The sequence below is a fragment of the Eptatretus burgeri genome, chromosome 14, assembly GCF_056783735.1.
Source record: "Eptatretus burgeri isolate ZD-2024b chromosome 14, Ebu_testis_v1, whole genome shotgun sequence".
NCBI lineage: Eukaryota > Metazoa > Chordata > Myxini > Myxiniformes > Myxinidae > Eptatretus > Eptatretus burgeri.
The window spans coordinates 60,577,041-60,597,225 of record NC_140974.1 but is presented as its reverse complement, the minus strand read 5'-3'; the positions used below and the strand labels follow the sequence as shown (position 1 = coordinate 60,597,225).

The following is a 20,185-nucleotide window of genomic DNA, read 5'->3' as shown; positions in this document are numbered from 1 at the left end:
ATGGACTTCTTCTTCTTTCATGTGCAGCACAAGACTTTGTGGGGGAGCATCATTGGCTGAGGGCAAGGCTGTGCTGCTGATGCAATGCTCTTTGTATATTCGGGCAGAAAATTTTAATTTGCTCAGGGTGTCAGCGATAGCTCGCCTACTCTTCGCAAAGGACACCCTGGGATCTTTAACGTCCACCAACTAATGTCGGTTGATGGGATGCCCAGTTTAACATGCATTGAGGAACGGCACACACACACACACACACATTGATGAATCACACACTGCTTGTGAAACACTGCGATGACAGCGTACAGCTGCTTCGGGATTCGAACCCAGGCTAGACAGCTTGGAGGCAAGTGTGTGTACTTCTTAGCCATCCTTACATGGACGAAGAATCATGGAAGAGCTGTTTCCCAATTTGTATGCACACATGCAGACAGACTATACACAACACAGGACTTAACATTAGACAACCACAGCTGGGAGGAAGGTGACACGGGAGGAAGTGACAAAAGTTCTCAGGCCAATCTTGGTGTCAATGGAGTCATGTTGCAATGTTGCTTTTGTCTCCTCACTCAGTGGAGCGATTAAGGAGAAAGAACCTACCCCCCACGGGATGCAAACCCACAAGGTTTAATCTTGCATCGCCTCTTCATGCTGAGTGTCAAGCGAAGAGCATTATTTAAAATAATTATTTTAAAGTCTTTGGTATAATTATGGACTCAACCAGGGTGCGATTGAAGCGCCCGACCTCTCAGATTCAAAGCGGACACTCTAACAAGAATGCATAATGTCAATGAGTCTGGTTTTCCGTCATCTCCCGGAATATATAGGAGTGCAAGTATCAAATTACATGATTTTTTTTTTTACCCTGGAAGCGGTTGATTCAAATGTGAAGTTTGTTAGAATTTGAAGTTCAAAAGAAACTAAATTTCGGTGATGGTAATTTCATTTGATTTTCATCACATCATTTGCATTTGATATCAATTTTGAGATGAGATGAGGTTTGGTTCAAAGGAAAGGTATCCTGGTGTGTGATGTGGCTCACGGATACTGTGCTAAATACTGATTAAATATTAAATAAAACATTACTGTACAGTGTTTGAAAAAAAAGTTCTATATTACAATATCAAAATGTTCTTTTGTAATATTCGTGGAATACCCCATGCCGACTGACACACACACACACACACACACACACACACACACACACACACACACACACACACACACATACACACACACACACGTCAATTTTCATGGCTTAATGATCTCATTGGAATATTTTTATTTTGGAAGACTGTCAGCAGGGAAGGTTGGATATGCCCCAGGTGGCAGACGGATGAGCAGTGGGAGATTCCTGCCAGCAACAGTCGTCAACTTAGTTTTCTTGCGATCGTTTAATTTGGCACAAATACATTAATTTGGCATAGAAGCCAAATGCCTGGTAAAGTCCTCGACAGATGCGTGCCAAGCCACAGGTGCCGATTTTAAGGTTCACTCACAGCAAAACCTCATCTGACAGTGTGACTCCATCAAGCCAAACACACGTCTCTTTACTCATGCAGTCATTACTATCATTGAGTTACATATAACGAGGCTAACGAGGTAGCCTGGATGCTTCAGCACCTTCTTCATTAGTTCATCATTCCAATTTAACACCAGTCATGCTCTCTTTTCTCTCTCTGCTCCCATCTTGATATATTGAACGCAAATAACCACAGAAACAACCCTGGTGTTGGCTTAGTGGTTAGGGTGGTGGCTTGGGATCCAAGGTTCTTGAGTTTGAGCCCCGTTTACCACTGAATTAACACCAGGGGGTTGACTCAGCCTGCCATCCTTCTGAGGTCAGCGAAATGAGCACCAGCGTGTACTGGTAATAGGGGCACTGCATCAGCCGCATAGCCGTGCCACTAACCAATGATGCAACCAGCAGCCAAAAAGGCTGTACACGAAGGGAACCACAGCAACAAAAAAAAATGGTCGTCATGTGCAAGATTCGGATGAAAAAATGATGGCACTGCACCAACTACAGTACAGCTGCCCAAAATAGGTAAAGCTCATGTCCAGCGTTTCAACGACCAGATGGTCTTCATCGGGGAATGTTCAGGTATCGTGTGCCCAGTGTTAAATAACCTTCCAAAGGGGACACTTGACTGCTGCAAGCAGTAGTGAGACATAACTCGTTTTCTTCCTTGCATACTTTACATTTGCTGAGAGAAAGAAAATAATGCCTTCAGTAAAGTAACTGTAAAACTAGAGATTCTCCAAGGATTGAAAGATATCTTCCTGGTTGATGGAGATTTAGGGAAACTCCTCTTAACTGCAAAGGCGAGAACTCTTCTGCCTCATGGAAAGCAAATCCAACTGAGGGCAATCTCAGTTCCTTCCATAAAGCTCAGAACAAGTGTGTATCTACCCTCAGGAGAGCCAGAAAACAACAGCTTTCTAATCTCAAATCTGAACTCTCAAACCTCTCTCCCTCCTCCAAATCCTGGTGGCATCTAATCAAATCTGTTTATGAGGTATGTTCCCACTCCATCCCGTCCCTTACGTTAAATGGCTGCACTGCTGACACCGCACATGAAAGGCTGAATGCCTAAACTCGGTATTTGCATCTAAATCTTGTGTCCGAAACCCATCGCTTTCTGCACCGACCTCACCAGTCGCACCCTGCTGTCCCTGGACTCTGTGTCCTTTTCTTCTGACAAAGTGGAGAGCTTGCTGTCAAACCTCGACTCAGATTCTGCAACCGGTCCAGATGGCATCAGCCCACATGTCCTAAAAACCTGCTCCTCTGCTCTTGCTCACCATCTCTCTCTGTTCTATTTACCCACCCTCTCATTTGCTCAAGGTCATCTGCCATCTGCTTGGAAATCAGCAAACATGACCACTCTGCAGAAAAAGGTGCAAAAACAGATCCCTGCAACTGCAGAACAATCAGCCTTCTTCCAATCATCAGCAAGGTTATGGAATCCATCATCGCTTCAGACATTAAATCCTTCCTCTTCTCCAATGGCTTGATTTCCAATCATCAATTTGGTTTCAGACCAGGTCACTCTACTCTGAATATGCTACTTCTGCTCTTCCAACAATGGATGGAGGTCCACAATGCCAGACTGAAATCAGAGCCATATCCCGAGACATATTGCATGCTTTTGACACAGTCTGACACCCTACCCTGCTCACCAAACTCTCTTCCGATGGTATCCAAGGCCATCTCCACTCATGGATTGCAGACTTCCTCTCCTGTCACAGCCAACTTGTGACCCAAAATGGAGTTCTCTCATCCCCTCTTCCTGTCCAGGCTGGAGTTCCTTAAGGCAGCGTTCTGGGCCCTGTTCTTTATTCTGATTTTCATCAATGATCTCTCTGACTTTCTGGAAAATCCTCTTTATCTCTTTGCTGATGACTCCACCCTCTGTCATACCATCTGTCATCCCTCAGAAGGGCATGCAGCAGCTTCGTCACTCACTGCAGATCTGGATATTATCACAAACTGGTCCAACATGTGGAACATGTCTTTCAATCCTGACAAATCTCACACTCTCACTACGTCTCTCCGAAAGGACCGTTTGGAGCCCCCTCCCCCCATTGACTTTCTCAACAATCCTTTGGAAGAAGTCCTTTCATTCAGGCTTCTGGGTCTCACTATCTGCCACGATCTTTCCTGGGAAAGCCACATTTTCAACCTAGCCTTCAAAGCCAGTCACTTACTTGGCATCCTCCATCGTGCAAAGTCCTTCCTCGGCCCACCTGAGCTCTTGACCACATGCAAAACTTTCGTCCGCAGCCTGATGGAGTACTGCTCTCCCCTCTGGGCTGGTGCTCCTGCCTCTCACCTTTCTCAGCTTCACGGTGTGGAAACCAAGACATTTAGGATCATGAGTATCTCCCGCGATGAGGCTGAGTCTTTGGGCCTCTCACTCTCTCACCGCAGGCAGGTGGGTAGTCTTTCTGTCTTCTACTGTTGCCTCTCTGGTCTCCCCCACCCTGCTCTGTCTGTGATGTATCCCTCCTATATTTCCGCAGGATGCTCAAGGTTCGCCAGCAACCCCCTTCTGGTAAAATTACCAATATCATGAATCACAGCTCACCTTCACTCTTTCATTCCTCTTTTTCCCCACCTTTGGAATAAACTCCTACACTCTCTTCAATCCCACTCTTCCCTCCAGGTCTTCAAAACAGCCGTTCACCACCACCTCTTGTCTTCCCCCATCCAAAACCTCGATCTTTTCTACCCCCGTCAATCCACCGCAAACCCACCTCCTCAAATTCCCTGCCTTCCTTCCTGAAAGTTTCCTGTAATGTAAGGTCCTGAAAGTCCCTGTGATGTCCATCTTGTATACCCCGTGTTTCCCCGCCCCTTCCATCTCCCTTCCACAAATCTCCTCATGTCTCTGTTCCCCACTGTTTTGTCCTGCCATCTCCCGCCCCTCTTGTCTCCTGCCCACTGCTGCTCAACGTCCTGTTGATTTCATCAATTGATGGAGATTGCTGTTGAGGAATTGAGCAACATTTTGGCTTTCAGTTGAGCTGTGTACCATGTGAGCTGTGCTGATGCAATGCCTGCTCTTGCAGATCCTGGTAAGATTGAACAATTTACAGGCCAGGGTAAAAAGCACAATGGCCTGCTCTTTTTGAATGGCACCAAGGGATCTTTTATCAGTCATGGAATTCAAACAGACAGGACAGCCAACTTAAAGGCCATGTACACAATACATGAAAATCTCAGAATTTACACCCATTGCCTCAACCTCCTTCTTATGCAGCATAGGGCTGTGGGTAGCATCATCAGCTGAGGGTGAGGATGTGCCACTGATGCAAGTCCCCTATTACCAGTACATTGGATTGGTACTCCTTTCACCGACCTCGGAAGGATGACAGGCTGTTGACATGTGTATATATATATATATATATATATATATATATATATATATATATATATATATATATATATATATATATTGTTGTTCGTCTTTCGGCTGCTCCCATTAGGGGTCGCCACAGCGGATCATCCGTTATGATCCGCATTCTAATTTGGCACAGGTTTTACGCCGGATGCCCTTCCTGACGCAACCCTGGTCGCCTCTTACGACACAGGGATAAGGATTGGGTTTCGCCATGATTCCGGGTTACCCTACACCCTCTCATAGCGTGGCCCGTCCTCAAGCGATCCTCCAACCCAAGCCTCCGAGTAGCCAGATTACAGGCGCATGGCACTACGCCCGGTACATATGTATGTATATATATATATATATATATATATATATATATATATATATATATATATATATATATATATATATATATATATATATATATATATATATATATATACAGTCATGCACAGCTTAGGCCTCAGTCACATTTGCTCTACAGCGAGGATAAGGCGGCCGTACGCCCTCTGAATTGACAGAAACGTTCGGCGGCCGCAGAGAAACTGAGGTGGCCTCAGGGTGGCCCTACGCCGTTTGGCTATATTTTACAGGCCGTAGGGTCGCCGTGGAATGAAATCACGGAGTTATAACTTTTTTTCAATTCTACGCTAGCCGTAGCAATTAGACAAGCCAAGAGATGACGGAGATGTGTTCCCCGTCGACCGTACATAGGGTGTGCAGTGGGCTTGCGTTTTCCGTGCGGCTGCCGTAAGCTCTTCTCAATGAAAATTGAATTTTCCCAACCCCCAAAAAATTACGGCGGCTGCACTATTTACACGGTCGCCGTACGGTGGCCTTGCAGTCTGTGTGACTACCTGTGGGCAATGCAAGGTCGACGCACGGTTCCCATACGGCCGCCGTGCACCTACGTACGGCCTCCGGGGCAGTCTGCGTCGGCCGTGCGTCCATCGTGCGCTACCGCTAGAGATCGGAGTATAGTTGTTTGCCTATACGCAGTGGTGCCCCCAGAATCCGAATTTAATTTGTTCCAGGAGGCTGTTCGGATTGCAAAAAGTTTGGATTCAAAAAATATTTTCCCAATAAGAAATAATGGAGTGAATTAATCTGTTCGTGGACCCAAAGAAAACCCACTTTCAAGACACTTTAAACTGAAATTCCCCATGTTTAAGGTAAAATAAGATGAGTAAATGACCTTCGGTGGTGGTGTATTGTATGTAAACTGGTACAATCACCAGATCCAAAGGTCCACACAGGCTCGAGTTCCGATCGCTCGCGCACTCTGTGAGAGCGCTGCCCCCAGGGCAGCTCATCAAACATGATGCCCGCAGAACCACAATCACTTTCATCAAACGCATCGGGCTGACGTAATCATGGAGATTAAAAATTACAACCGGTTTTGCTGTGAAATTCAATCCTTGCCCAACAGTCCGTCACACCACGTGATCGGATTGCTTTTTTTGTTACTAATTAAAACACAAGATGATTTAAAAAAAAAAATGGAAGGTGAAAACACGAGATAAGGCCTAAGTCACATTTGGCTCGGCGCCCAGAGGGTCGACAAAATGTACGGACACTCGCAATTATAAAGCGGCCGCAGTATTTCCACGGTCACACAATGTAGCAGTCACACATGTTTTTATTTTTCGGGTAGCCGCACGGTTTTTTTTTTTTTTGTTCGGTTTTTGTTTAATGTATTGTTCGGTTTTTGTTTAATGTATTGGGTTCTTAGGGCCAAACTTTCTCGAAAAAATTGTTCTGATTTCAATTTGTTCAACCAGCTTGGTCGTTCGGATTCTGGGGGACCACGGTATATTATAGTTATAGTATATTCAGTTATATATACTGGTATATTTTTATTTCAGTAAAAAAAGGACTGGTATATATACCCACTCGTTAAGGCCCAGTCACACCTTGACGTTTTAGCCAGCAATGGCAACGTATCAAAATGTATGTAAAACGCTGGCTTACGTTGAACTTTTGATTTTTTTTTAAGATTCGGACGTATTCATAACGAGTTGGTCGAATGCCTAACATATTAGTAACGGACACAGAACGTTTCGTTGTCTTATAGATAACTTATACCAACGAATGCTTAGCCTGTTGTCAGCGTTCACAACCTCTGCCCAACGATAGTCTAACTTATGCATAGTGCGCTGCACGTATCGCCGACGAACTCGTGGCGTAGCCTGTTAAAAACCTGCCGCTCAACGATTTAAATCATAACCGCCGGATAAATGGAAGTGTCAACATCGCAGTCACACTTTGGCGATCTTGCCAGCGTATGCCGACCTCTGAAAAATGCGTCTAAAACGCTGGCGCACGTCGAATACGGTATGAGTAAGTTTGGTAAGCGTGAATAGAACGCTAAAGTACGCTATCATACGTCGTATTAAGTGGAGTACGTCTTGTAATTATAAACGTGTTAAACATTTTATGACGTACTTGCCGTATGACACACATTCCGCATGCGATGGGAATAAGTTGTGCACGATATGCGATCGTTGACACGTCGACACACGTTACTTGTAAGGTACTCATAAGTCGAAACACGTCGAGGTAATGGTTAGCATCAGTGTTCCAGACTCCCGGTTTTTTTTTTCTTTTTTTCTTCGGTATGACGGTGTTCAGTGTTCAGTGCGGTTATGATTTAAATCGTTGAGCCGCAGTCTATTAATGATATTATATGATAACCACATTAGAAATCGAAGTGTCAACATCACCATCATACCGAAGGAAGGAAGGAAAAAAAAAACCAGGGAGTCTGGAACACTGACGCTAACCATTACCTTGACGTGTTTCGACTTATGAGTACCTGACAAGTAATGTGTGTCGACGTGTGTCAACGATCGCGTAACGTGCCGACAACTTATGGCCAGTGTTATGCGGAACGTGTGAGTCATACGCTGGCATAAGTCTTAAAATTTCAAGCATGGAAAATTTGAGGACAACCAAAAAGTACAACGTTTAAAGCCAGCGTACTACGACGTATGGCAGTGTTTTTCAGCGTGCTCTCAATGTTATCAAAACTAACCCATAACGTATTCGACGTGTACCAGCGTTTTCGACAAAATTTCCAAAAATCGGCATAAGCTGGCTAAAACGTCAAGGTGTGACTGGTCCTTTACCGTCCGTCTGGCCGCACGTTCGCCTTAAGCCCCCCTGCGGTCGCCTTGCGGGCACCTTGAGGTCTCCTTGCGTCTGCCTTGAAAATTATATTGCCACCGCAGGGACGCCCTAAGGTCACCGTGCGACATCAAATCAAAGACCGTACGGCACCCCCACGTTTTCGGTCTCCACGATTTATAAACTTACGCCGTGCGGCTACCCGAAAAATAAAAACATGTGACTGCTACATTGTGTGATCGTGGAAATACTGCGGCCGCCGTAGAATTGCTAGTGGCCGCAGATTTTTGAGACCCCACGGCCGCCGTGGCAAATGTGACCTAGGCCTTAACGACGTTCCGGGCAACGACGGATCGCATAAACGATGGATCTGCCAGCTCTGAAAAAAAAAATGAAAAAAAATGTTGCTGAAAAATTCCTATCGCCGAGTGATGTCGCCGACGTAGCGCTGCCAGTCGTATAAAAATAGCATGTACAATTATGTACATTGTACAGTACATAATACCTCATAATGATAATAAACCACAGTATGGCCCAGTTATAATGCGATCGTTGAGGTCCATAAAATGTCATCGCGAAAAAAACAGGGTCGTGCTAAATCGGGATTCAAGGAAATCGGCTTTCAAACTGAACCAATGTTTCCACGTTTACCTTCCAGCAAGTAAATTACCTTTGAGTTGAAGAATTCCGCGAATAAATCGTTGTTACAGTCGAAATTAAAACACCAATTTGTTTTCAGTGAAGCTTTTCATGTTGTTAAAACAATCGCACTGTTCCGAAAATATATCACAATTGACAGGAGCTCGTTTCTTCATTTGTAAATTATAACATCGATGCAATGTGTACTGTACTGAAATGGGAGATGCTTAGCAGGCAGACACGAGCGGAAGGACAGTCGAGCCGAGCTGTGTTGTACAAGTGCGAGCGCGGGCGTACTCTGCCCGGCGGCTCCCCTTTATTCCGTATTCGGCACACTCACGAGCCGGGCGACTCCAGTATTACTACGACGCCTCAGACGGCGCGCACACCCTATATCCCTTGCAGATACGATAACCACCACGACCACTCCTCCCATCATCACGCCCATCATGCATCATCATCATGCCCCTCCCCGTAGGCCCGCAGACTACACCACACTCCTCCCTCCTAAAAGTATGATTATTAAATGACCACCAATATAAGAAGAATTATAAGGACTTCGGTATAATAATCATGAAAATAAAATGACCAATAGCGAAGTATAATAGCACACCACATCATATAATGTGTCGATGCGAGCGAGTGGAACAGCAAAGGCCAGGTTCCAAAGATGGAGGTGCACAAAGCACCCACCAAATTCTGACCGCGTTACCGATATGAAGCAGCAAAATGAGAAGCACAGCAGCACTACGCAGCAAAAACGCCCCCAGGCGGCCCATGCTGACATGGCCCTCGCCAAGGTCGTGGCGACCTTTCGCGCCAACCTCCCCCGGCACCATCAAACGCCTCCGGCCCAATCCCCCCAGGCAGACCCGATGTAGATAAACATTCCGAGGCCGGAAGCCCGCCGTCTGGAAGCCGTGGCGCCAGCCTTGATCGACCTTGGCCGGGGGCGCTGAACAGCGCCGCTGGCTGTATGCATTTAATGCTCCAAAACAACTCACGCACCACAATCAGTTGAGACGCCAACGCCCGTCCAAACGGCCTTGAGCGAACACAGAGAGCTGCGCTCGCAACCAGAGGTGGGGGTAACGCCGACCAGGGCACCAATCTTGGTCCTGAGTCGACCTCCGAGACCCACACGGCCGCGAGACGGGAGCAACTCCACTTAAACCACACTGCAATCATAGGCTCGTTATAAATCACTACGAACATTATTCGAAGTATTGCAAACTCATTTTTCCATACAGCGCGCTTTTTTGATAAAATCCCAGCACATGACAAAGCAATTACCTGCGGCCTGGGGCAACTGGAGGCCAATAAACCTTCTTTATTCGCCCCCACATCACATTGATCATAACACCAACTCCATTGACTGATCCCCGCCAAATCCACTTTCACACGAGAACTGCTGGCATTTATTTCAACAACGTTAAACTGCATCACTAGAGCAAGGAAAAACATATATGCCCTGAACAACAACCCACAACCCACATCACGAGTCCGTTTCTTGGTTGTCGACTTGATGTTGCGACTCGCGACTCCCTTTAACGCCACGGGCTCACCGCCACCTGTTGAAGCTGCCTGAACAACACTGACGCGCATTGCCTCACGAACCCTGCCGAAGCGCGGGAACTCATCGCGAACGAAGCGCGGGAACTCATCGCGAGAGCTGATACGGCTCTCGCCGCTCCTGAACCGCACATCACCGCCGCAGGCAGCAACGAACGGTCGCTCCCGCTGCATCGACGCGGCCCCCGCCGCCAGAGCCTCGCCCTCGGTACTCGACGAAGGTCTCGAAGAGAGCACTGGCACATCTGGAGGTACGAACCGGAACCCGTTCCGACCCAAAAGGGTCCGGCTCGCCGGGTCCGGCTCCTGCTCCGGCTTGCCGGCATCGTCATGCCCCGGCTGCAGGCTGATCTCCAGGTCACCGGGGTCCTGCTGCGGTGCCCCTTCACTCCCGGTGTGACCGTGCTGCGGTGCCCCTTCACTCCCGGTGCGACCGTGCTGCGGTGCGCACCCTCGTCCCGCACCGCTAGGCGCGCGAGCACCCTGCGGCACTTGTGCCATCGCGCGGACTCCGGGCTGCGCGACCTGCGGCACTTGTGCGGTCACCGCGTGGCCCTCGGGATTAGCCGCCATGCTCCAGCTGGAGCTACTCATTACGTCCTGGCCAGCAATGGCGCGGACATCCGTGAGTGTCTGCTCGACAGATGAAGCAGTCGCGACCGCCGAGTCGAATGTGATGTCGGTCAACCGTAGGATGGCTGCTCGCAGACCAGAAATAAAACGATCTCTGAACCGTGCCGCACGCTCCTCTGTCGTGAATTTGCACTGCACAGCCGAATGCGATGCGCGGCCAGCACGAGTGGACTCAATTCGACACCCGATCCGTGCCTCGCTCACTCTCCCCCCGCCCCCCCCCCCCCCGCCACTGATCTTGTCATCTCCGGATCAATCGCAAGCAGGTTTCGACCCGGGACGGAAGGATCGCTTCGCACACTGCCATCTATGACCGTAACAATGGGCAATGACCCTCGGCCCACACACCGTAGACGACCTCGAGAGCTCAGACCGCCGTCCGAGTGATTGCATTGCCACGCTCGCCCACGACCCGCGCCCAGACCGTGCGCATGGCCGTGCGTGCCTGGCCCATCGCGATGACCCCTAGACCATCTGCTGTGCCCCGACCATCGAGACCTCGGACATTCTCCAGAGCTTGCGCGACGTCCCACGCCGCGTTCGAGCCGAAACGCGTGTCCTCGACAAAATGAACAGGAAAATGAACCAAACGAACGAACGTTGCCCACTCGACGTGGCCGAAGTCGATTCCGACGAAGGCGGGCACGCGTACGTTTGCCGTGCACCGACCCTCTGCCATGCTCATGCTGGCGAGACCTTTGGCTCCGTAGCCTGGAACCGCACGGGTCATTTGCCGCCCTTACACACGCCGATCCGAAGATCCTCGTTCGCCAACTGTACTGTACTGAAATGAGAGATGCTTAGCAGGCAGACACGAGCGGAAGGACAGTCGAGCCGAGCTGTGTTGTACAAGTGCGAGCGCGGGCGTACTCTGCCCGGCGGCTCCCCTTTATTCCGTATTCGGCACACTCACGAGCCGGGCGACTCCAGTATTACTAGGACGCCTCAGACGGCGCGCACACCCTATATCCCTTGCAGATACGATAACCACCACGACCACTCCTCCCATCATCACGCCCATCATGCATCATCATCATGCCCCTCCCCATAGGCCCGCAGACTACACCACACAATGATTACGTATTTATAAAATCCAAACGCTATTTACTCATCTTTCTATAATCAATGCGAGAGGAGATTGTAAGCTGCTGCTAACAACACCGATGGCCGTCATGAACAGCACAAAGGTAAAACTAACGTGTCTTCAGTCTCTCTTGGATGCGTGTTACAATTGCCGACAGTATTCAGTACAGTAACATGCTGCACAGATTTGTATCCGAGGGGCAATAGGCTATACCATATAGCCAAGGTGTCTAGTTTTGTGAAAGTACGATGTTCGAAAACGAAAAAAAAAAAAAGATGTTCGCACAACGACGACGTCGCTTAACGATACGTTTCTCAGAATGTAACCCCGTCGTTAAGTGGCGCATGACTGTATATATGTATATATATATATATATATATATATATATAAACATATATATATGTATATATATATATAAAATCAGGTTCTGTGGAGGGGGTAACGGGACTTTGTAAACACCCTGTAGATTATTGGCTAAGATGCATTGTAAAAGTGTTACCTTGGAAGTGAAATTCGATGTTATTCGTCGAATGAATGCTGTGACTGTACCGTTGATGCTTCTGCATTAATTTTGACCTCAATCTATAAATATAATGCCATTCAGGAAGAAGAAGAAGATGTATCACGAGCTTCGACTGCTTCGAAAAGAGGTTTATTTGTATTTAAATGTCTGATAATTGTTTTGTATTTATTTATACGTATGTGTACTTTATCTGTCATTAATCAAAAGGCTTCAGCATTGTACAGCAATTTAAAAAAATAAATGTCTGGTAATTGTTTTGTATTTATTTATACGTATGTGTACTTTAACTGTCATTAATCAAAAACCTTCAGCATTGTACAGCCTTTTAAAAAAAAAAATAATAATAAAATAAAACTTTTGTTTTTCAAATTTTTCGAATTTTTGATTTTGATTTTTGCCTGAAACACTCCCTGGAACTCACTGACGAACCTCTGAAAGTTATGACGAAGATCAATTCAGCCATTTCTCAGAAAAATGGTGACAAACACAAACACACACGCACACACAAACAAACCGCTCTCTTATCGTATAGATGCCTTTTATTAATCTCATTTGCTTTTGTCTTTTTATCTGCGGTGCATGGCCAGTGAAGCTGTGTACGAGTTTGACACGAGTGTTGGCAGTGCAGCAAAGACACTCATTTTGTACAGAGAACACAGTCGGTGTTCATTACTCATGCTCTTTGCTTTTGGTGCTTGTTTGACTTCTCTACCAAGTACATTGTGACTGCAACACTGCAACAGTTAGTCTGCTTTCTCTCAATGCTATCTTTGTATCGTCTTTTGTAGCTAAGAGCTCCTCCCTCCCCTCCCACAACCCCTCTCAAATGTAGTTTGTCACAGTACACTTACATTTTGAAGGCCTATTTGTTAGACTTCTCTTTGTGTTGATTGTGAATTTTTTTTACAGTTATGTTTGCTTCCATGGCTGCTCACTCTCGCCAACCGGCAGTTGCCAAGTACGGCGAGTATGCCAAACATCTCTCAACATCAGCTGAGGGAAGCCTTTGTCCTGAAGTGCACCGAAATAGTCTGGGTTTTGAAGAGGTATATTCTTTGTGTTTTGACCAATAAAAACCAAGTGGATCTGAAAGACAACCTGAGGACCAAACAATGAAGAAGAAGTAAGGAAAACACAATTATCCCATTCGAACTCCACCGCTCACCACTCACCTCATCAAAGACAATGGAGACAATAGGATAAGTGCAAAACAAGAGAAAAAATAAATACTATATTACCCTAACTAATGGATTATACAAATCTGGCAGCAGTGCTTACAGAATGGGACACATTATGTCAGCAAGCGACTGCGTGTAGACAAGATAGGAAGCTTAACACTCTCCTTGTCACACCAGTATAGCATCTGAGTGACAGCTTGTCATTTTAATCCATGCAATGTAACCCCAAGGCTGACAGCTACTGTTGTCCAGTATTGAGATCAATAATATAAAAAAAGAAATAGTTGGTGTGCAAAGAAATAGGATAAATTGCACGATAAATATATATCAGCAAATATAATAATGTTGAAATAAGTGCTTGAAGTGAAGGTGAAGACATACTGCGCTTAAATAATGTTGAAGAATAAGAACACCACATGACAGGGGAGGTTCAAGTAAAGGTGCAAAGGTGGTGTCAGTAAAAAATAAAAATAAAAAAAGCCTTGAAAAATGTTGGGAATTTGCTGTCAATCGTCACCTGAAGTTCGAGGATGGTAAAGTGAAGCGATAAATGGAGTCCGACCGCAGCACCTTCAAAAGTAAACTGTTGGCACAGCTGAATAAATAACCGACATGGCGCAGCACGGAAGGCTCCACCAACCCTTCACGTCTAATGTGGATAAACGACTGTCAGATACATATGTGTCCGCACGCAACCAGCAAGGATGCGAGAAATACTCTTTTCGCCCTGACCATTGAGTCTCTTGCTTGGTTTAGTGCTTCATCCAAAACAAAATCATCAGGCAGGTAACTAATCTTCCCTTACATGTAAAATATCACTCGGTGATCAACTATCTATGCCTGATGTTGGCTTAACATCTTAGGGTCTTGAGTTTGATGTCCTGTCGTGTTGTTAAATAACACCAGGTGGGTTGACTCAGCCTGCCATCCTTCTGAGGTCAGCAAAATGAGTACCAGCTTCTTGGAAAAAGGGGGCATGACATCAGGGGCACAGCTGTGATCCCAGCAATGAAACAACCAGCAACCACAGGCTGCGTACGAAATAATAAAATATTTGCTTGAGGGAAGGGAGTGTAAAAAAAAAATATATATATATATATATATATATATATATATATATATATATATATATATATATATATATATATATAATAGTAAAATTTATTATTTATCCTGGTGTTGGCTTTGCGGTTAGGGTGGTGGCTTGGGATTTTAGGGTCCCGAGTTCAAGCCCCGTTTCCTGCTGGATTAACACCAGGGGGTTGACTCAGTCTGTCATCCTTCCGAGGTCGTCGAAATGAGTACCAGTGGAGCAGCCTCCCCCCGCCCCCCAAAAAAAAAAATGGCTGCACAAGAAGGGAAGGGGTTTTGACCGATTGATTAAATCTGGTATGAGTGTAGCGCAGGCATGATGGGCCGAATGACCTCCTCCTGTGCCTTAATTCCTTGTAAAACCTTGTAAAAAGCACGAAGGACTCGAGCACGAGTCCTTTGTGCTGTAATTCCCATTTTCTTTCCCGAAAGACAACAATGAACACTGCACGGTGGCTCTGGTAAGTGAATGCCAAGGCCTGTGACGAACAGTGCATTTTATATGAAATTACATCAATTTTCGCGTGATGTATGAATTCACGGCAGCAATGCATTCATTCAACGCCAAAACAGAAATAAAGACATGTGAAAGATTTCTATACCTGAGATTGAAAGTGGTTTTAAACCAATTTCCACGTTTCACGAGGTAGGGAGAAATGGCTGAGAGCGGCAATTGGTAAGCTGTGTGCTCTAAAGCCTCCACTGGCGTTTGTAGCTCAGACGTTTGTACTGCTCACGCTCACTAGTAAAGATTAAAAACGTCACAGTACCGTTCAACAAGTACTGGCCTCTTCAAAAACAATATACCTTGGATTAATAAGGAGTTGGGCCTATATGAAAATCAACCTTCTTTAAACTTACGTCTGGTCTGTCCTTGTGTTTAAACAAGTTTGAGGTATGGAGTTAAATAACTACTAACGAGATATAAATGGTTTAGTTTAAAGGATGATTATCTTCCGCAACTAACAAATACAGTATACAACGTGAAAAAAAAAACCACAAGCTGGTGCTAGAATAGGAATGGGCCCGACCAAATCACACAGTGGCCGTTCAGAGGAGAGGATTTAAAAACATGGTCATGTGTGCAGAGTTAGGGTTTACTTAAGCCCCGGTGGTGTTAATGAGCGAGCCAGGTTTCCACGGACGTGTTCAGCTAGATAAACTGCAATGAAGGCTTTTGGCACCTTGGGTTTCAGTTACAGTTCTCAGCCGTATGGGCTGTGAAGTTGGTCACCGATTACCACGCCAAAAGCAACCGAGGCATTCCAACCACGGCCTTTGCTACTTTCAGCCAAAGCGACATGAACAGCAAGTTTTTTTTAAGCCAATTTCTTTCTTGAATGATAAAAGTATGGGAGCTGCAAGGTAGTCGATTAAGAAAAAAAAATTAATCAAAACAAATAAACATAAACCATTGTGAAAGTGTTTCATGAAGCTGATATGAATCCCTACGTGCTATTCCAAATTCAATCTTCCGAGATGGACCCATCAAATTCCCTACCGTCCTCTCCGCAATTAAACGGCCTCGTTTCGGTGTTGTGAGTAAGCCCTGTCGGATATTATGGAGTTTGTAAAAATTACATTCAAAAGACTTCATATTTTATCTGTAGCTGTACCATCCGCCATTCCTATTAGCAAGATGAGCCGAGTGCACGGCTGATGATGAAGCCTCAAAGCCCCCCCTCTCAGCCAGTCAGCCTGCTGTCAAAGCCAATGACATGTGTCCACAGAAACCCGGGGCAATTAAGATAAGCTCCAAGCGACTGGCGTGCAATTAGCACAGTCTTTCATGGCCCAATGTCACCGCAACCGCTGGAAGAAAATAAGCAAATGTACAACTGGGTAATTTGATCAAAAGCTTTGTTAAAACGCAATGTGAAACCGTGAGCATGGTGTGCGGGATGGAAACATGAACGGCCTGTCAGCATGCGGTGTCGGGATTTAGAAGCGGGCAGATTTTCTGGATCTGAGAGAAGCATGCTCGGCTGGCTGCCATTATCTCCTCAAGTATAAGGCAACTTGGCTGTGCCACACGAGCTACACAGTCCTTCTTCTTCTTAAGTCAGTTCTCAGGCCACTCGCATGCAGTTCCGACACACATGTAAAGATTGCTTGGCAAGAGTTGATAGCATTCTGGAGAAGGAACACTCTCCCCTGAAGTGCTGACTTGGCTACAGTCTCGAGCCCCAACCCTTAAGAACGGGATCTTCTTCTTCCAATTTTAAATGCTGAACTCTCAGACACCGTACCGGTTACCCCTCCTTCTTGCCAAGTTCAGTCCCTTTACACGAATGAAGCTCCTCCCATTCCAATGTAAAATTTCCACGTGTAAATGGTATATTTAATAATGGCTCATGATTCATTCACTTTTCACTCTTCTGTTTTTGTCAGAATGAAATGTATGGCATTTTTGGAGACATACTAAGCATGTTGCCAATTTGGAAGGGGGTTGCATCATAAAGCACTCCGCCCCTCGAGTATAAGTGAAGCTAGGTGTCCCGTCTGCTAGCAACAGTTGTTGGATGTTAAATATCCCATGTAGTCTTTTGGGAAGAGTCAGCGAGTTATCTCTGGCAACCTGAATTAATTACAGATTTTTGCATTGACTGATTGCTGGGAAGCCATACACATCTCTATACTTCACGAGTGGGGTATGCTTGCACATTGTAAGCAAGAACAAACCGTGCTTCCCCCATTGTCTTGTGTCATGCACCTGCAGTGAGCACAACAAGGCTGCACTTATTTTCAGGAATTGTCATTTACAGATGCTTTCCGACAGTTCTATGGATGCATCCGCTTTGATGTCCGTCAGCATGCAAAATTTCAGCTTTCTACGTCACCAAGAAGATACCAAATAATATCAGTCAGCCAGTGAGTCAATGAGTCAGTCGTTGAGTCAGTGAGTGGTTATAATGAGTTTTATATTGTTATGTTTGTGGGGGGGGGGGGTGGAGGGATAGATATCACCAGAGGGCAGACAGGAATGGATAGAATAGCATGGTTTGTGCACGAGTAGTTAGTCCATCTTGATGTAATAAGTAGGGACATGTCAGCATAGGAATGTTTTGTTTGAATGTGCATCATACAGGGGGTGGTACCTGGTAATAATTAGTTAGGGATTATGGTAAAGGAAATTGTGTGTATAAAACCCTATGTAAACCTCTACCAGGGGTGCTGGGAGATTTAGCAAGAGAGGAAGGGAGAGGCGGAGCTGTGCGTGCCTCCAGGGGTGGAGTGATGGATTGGGGGGGGAGCATTGCCTGGGGAGAAGAGGGAGGAGCTGACAAAGGTAGGGAGGGATTGTGTGAGTTCTGAGGAGAAAAGACAACTGAGGTAAAACTGAAGAGAATGGAGCCGGAGAAGAATCGAGAGGATTAGTGACTCTGAGGAACCTGAACCTGAACTCTGAGGAACCTGAACCTAAAGAGCCTGAACAGGACCATAGAGATCTGAGGAGAACGAGAGAGAGAATTTGACGCTTGATTTGTGAGGAGAGCTTTCTCTGAGGACATCGTCCTGCTTCCCTGCCTCTGCCAATTTCATCTGCCTGCGACCTGCTCATCGTCTTTCCCGTCGTCCTCCTCATCCCTCGTCATCACCTGCTCGTGGCTGCCCCAAGCCCATCTTTTCATACGCTACCACCAGAGCTGGAGTCCCCCGGTTTTGTCCCTTTCCCGTCTGTGATTGAGTGTGGAGTGAGGCACCTTAGTTTCTTTAGATTTATTTTATTCTCGTTGTATATAATTATTTATTAATTGCATTCCCTTCCTCCCCTCCACCATCGTATTCCTTTCATCGGGTCACTCTTCCTCTGCTATTTGGTTCGGGAATAAAACCGTTTGCTTTACAAGAGCAAAGGTTCTCGTGTCTCTCCTCATGACCTGCGTGTACTTTGTCCACCATAATTCGGAACGTCTCCACAGAAGTTAAAACCATTCAGTATACCGTGGGGTTTTAACTTCGTGCCACAATGAGCTCGTTTGTTGAGCCATTGACGCTACAATATATTAGTTATATAATAGGTGAATTCTGTCTGGCTGTCCCACCCTGAAACACGGAAACACTCCTTGGAGAGAAAAGAAATATTTTAAGCAAATGTTGTTTCAAATTAATCCAGACCGATGGGAAAATTACAATTTTATCAATCAGATATAAACAATTGAACCCGGGCGGTGGATAGGCAACAGACCATCGCCACAATCATTCCTTTAAAAAAATTTTTTTGCTAATAACAAATAAATAACCTCATATTTTTGAGCTCTTTCAACCAGCACAAGCATAAAACTCCTCCTTTTTTGCTTTCTTATATCGTGGTAATTTTACCATGGGCTTCTGCGACTACATACATTCATTCATACATAAACACACACACGGCTATCGATGTCACAAACCCAGAGAAAAGGTGGTAAAGTGTAAAAAAAACAAATTTGAGAAAAGAAAGGGACAAAGGAAGAATGAGGAAAAATGGACAGATAAGGGAATTTGGGGGAGAAAAGGGGTATGTGTGGGGCATACAAGGGAAGGGTTAACATTTCTGCCATTTATGTTTTAATAATATGTTGGGGGCACCAATTTACAAGACTTTTCAACTGGTAGATAATTAAATCAGTGCAGTATCCTATATTTCCCAATTAATGAAGACGATAAAACAGCAAACAACTGTTTGAGGAGTGTTAAATGGTAAACTCGAGCAATGATTCTTACAAATAAAGATGAACTGCTAACAGTGCATTTAACCTGTGAACTTGCTACAGTTATTTATTTTATTACATCTTCACAGCAATGTATTGGGAAATGAAATTTTTTTTTTTTACACTGTTGTCATTTTCCATAAACGTTAACCCTGAAAAATTCCCTTTTTTAAAATACTGCTCTGTTTTTACAGTCTATCCTCCAGTCTTGCTCCATATAGATTCTCAACTGTACGACCCTTCCCAGCTTGTCTGGGATGCACACGTTCTTCCAGTAACCGCTTCCTGGTTTAACTTCTGAAATCCAAGCTCACCGCAGACTGCTCTTTGGTTCCTTTTTTCTCCCGTTTTGGGGAACTACCTTTCTGAGACGGTTCAATCCCACCCTTATATAGCTTTCACAAGCAGATGGTGCCACCACCATCTCATGTCATTGCCCATCTCGACCTTTGATCTTTTTTTTTACCCCCTTTTACTCGACCTAACTCAAACATCTTACTTGCAGGTTTCCTCCTCTCCTCTTTCCCTTCATTTCCTTGCTTTTGAGTCCACCTCCTGCCTGACTGTCAGCCGTTCATTGACAATTTGCCCTCTGTCTGTTCGCTCTTCCATGAGCCTAAATTTTGCATATAATTATTTTTCCAATTCTCTGTTCGGCCACAGATTGATAGATCAACCTGTGTATAAAGTAGAAACAGAATTTAGCCCAGGAATTGCAAGTTATCTATCCATGAAATTGGAGGGGTTTTTGATCGAGT

The 20,185-nt window shown here is 45.5% G+C and overlaps 1 protein-coding gene across 3 annotated transcripts in view; it reads right to left on the bottom strand.

Moving 5' to 3' along the window:
• The window catches only part of LOC147013357 (ras GTPase-activating protein nGAP-like), a 404,833-nt gene that overhangs the window by 227,371 nt on the left and 157,277 nt on the right, over positions 1-20,185 (bottom strand). The gene's annotated exons all lie outside the window — the stretch shown is intronic.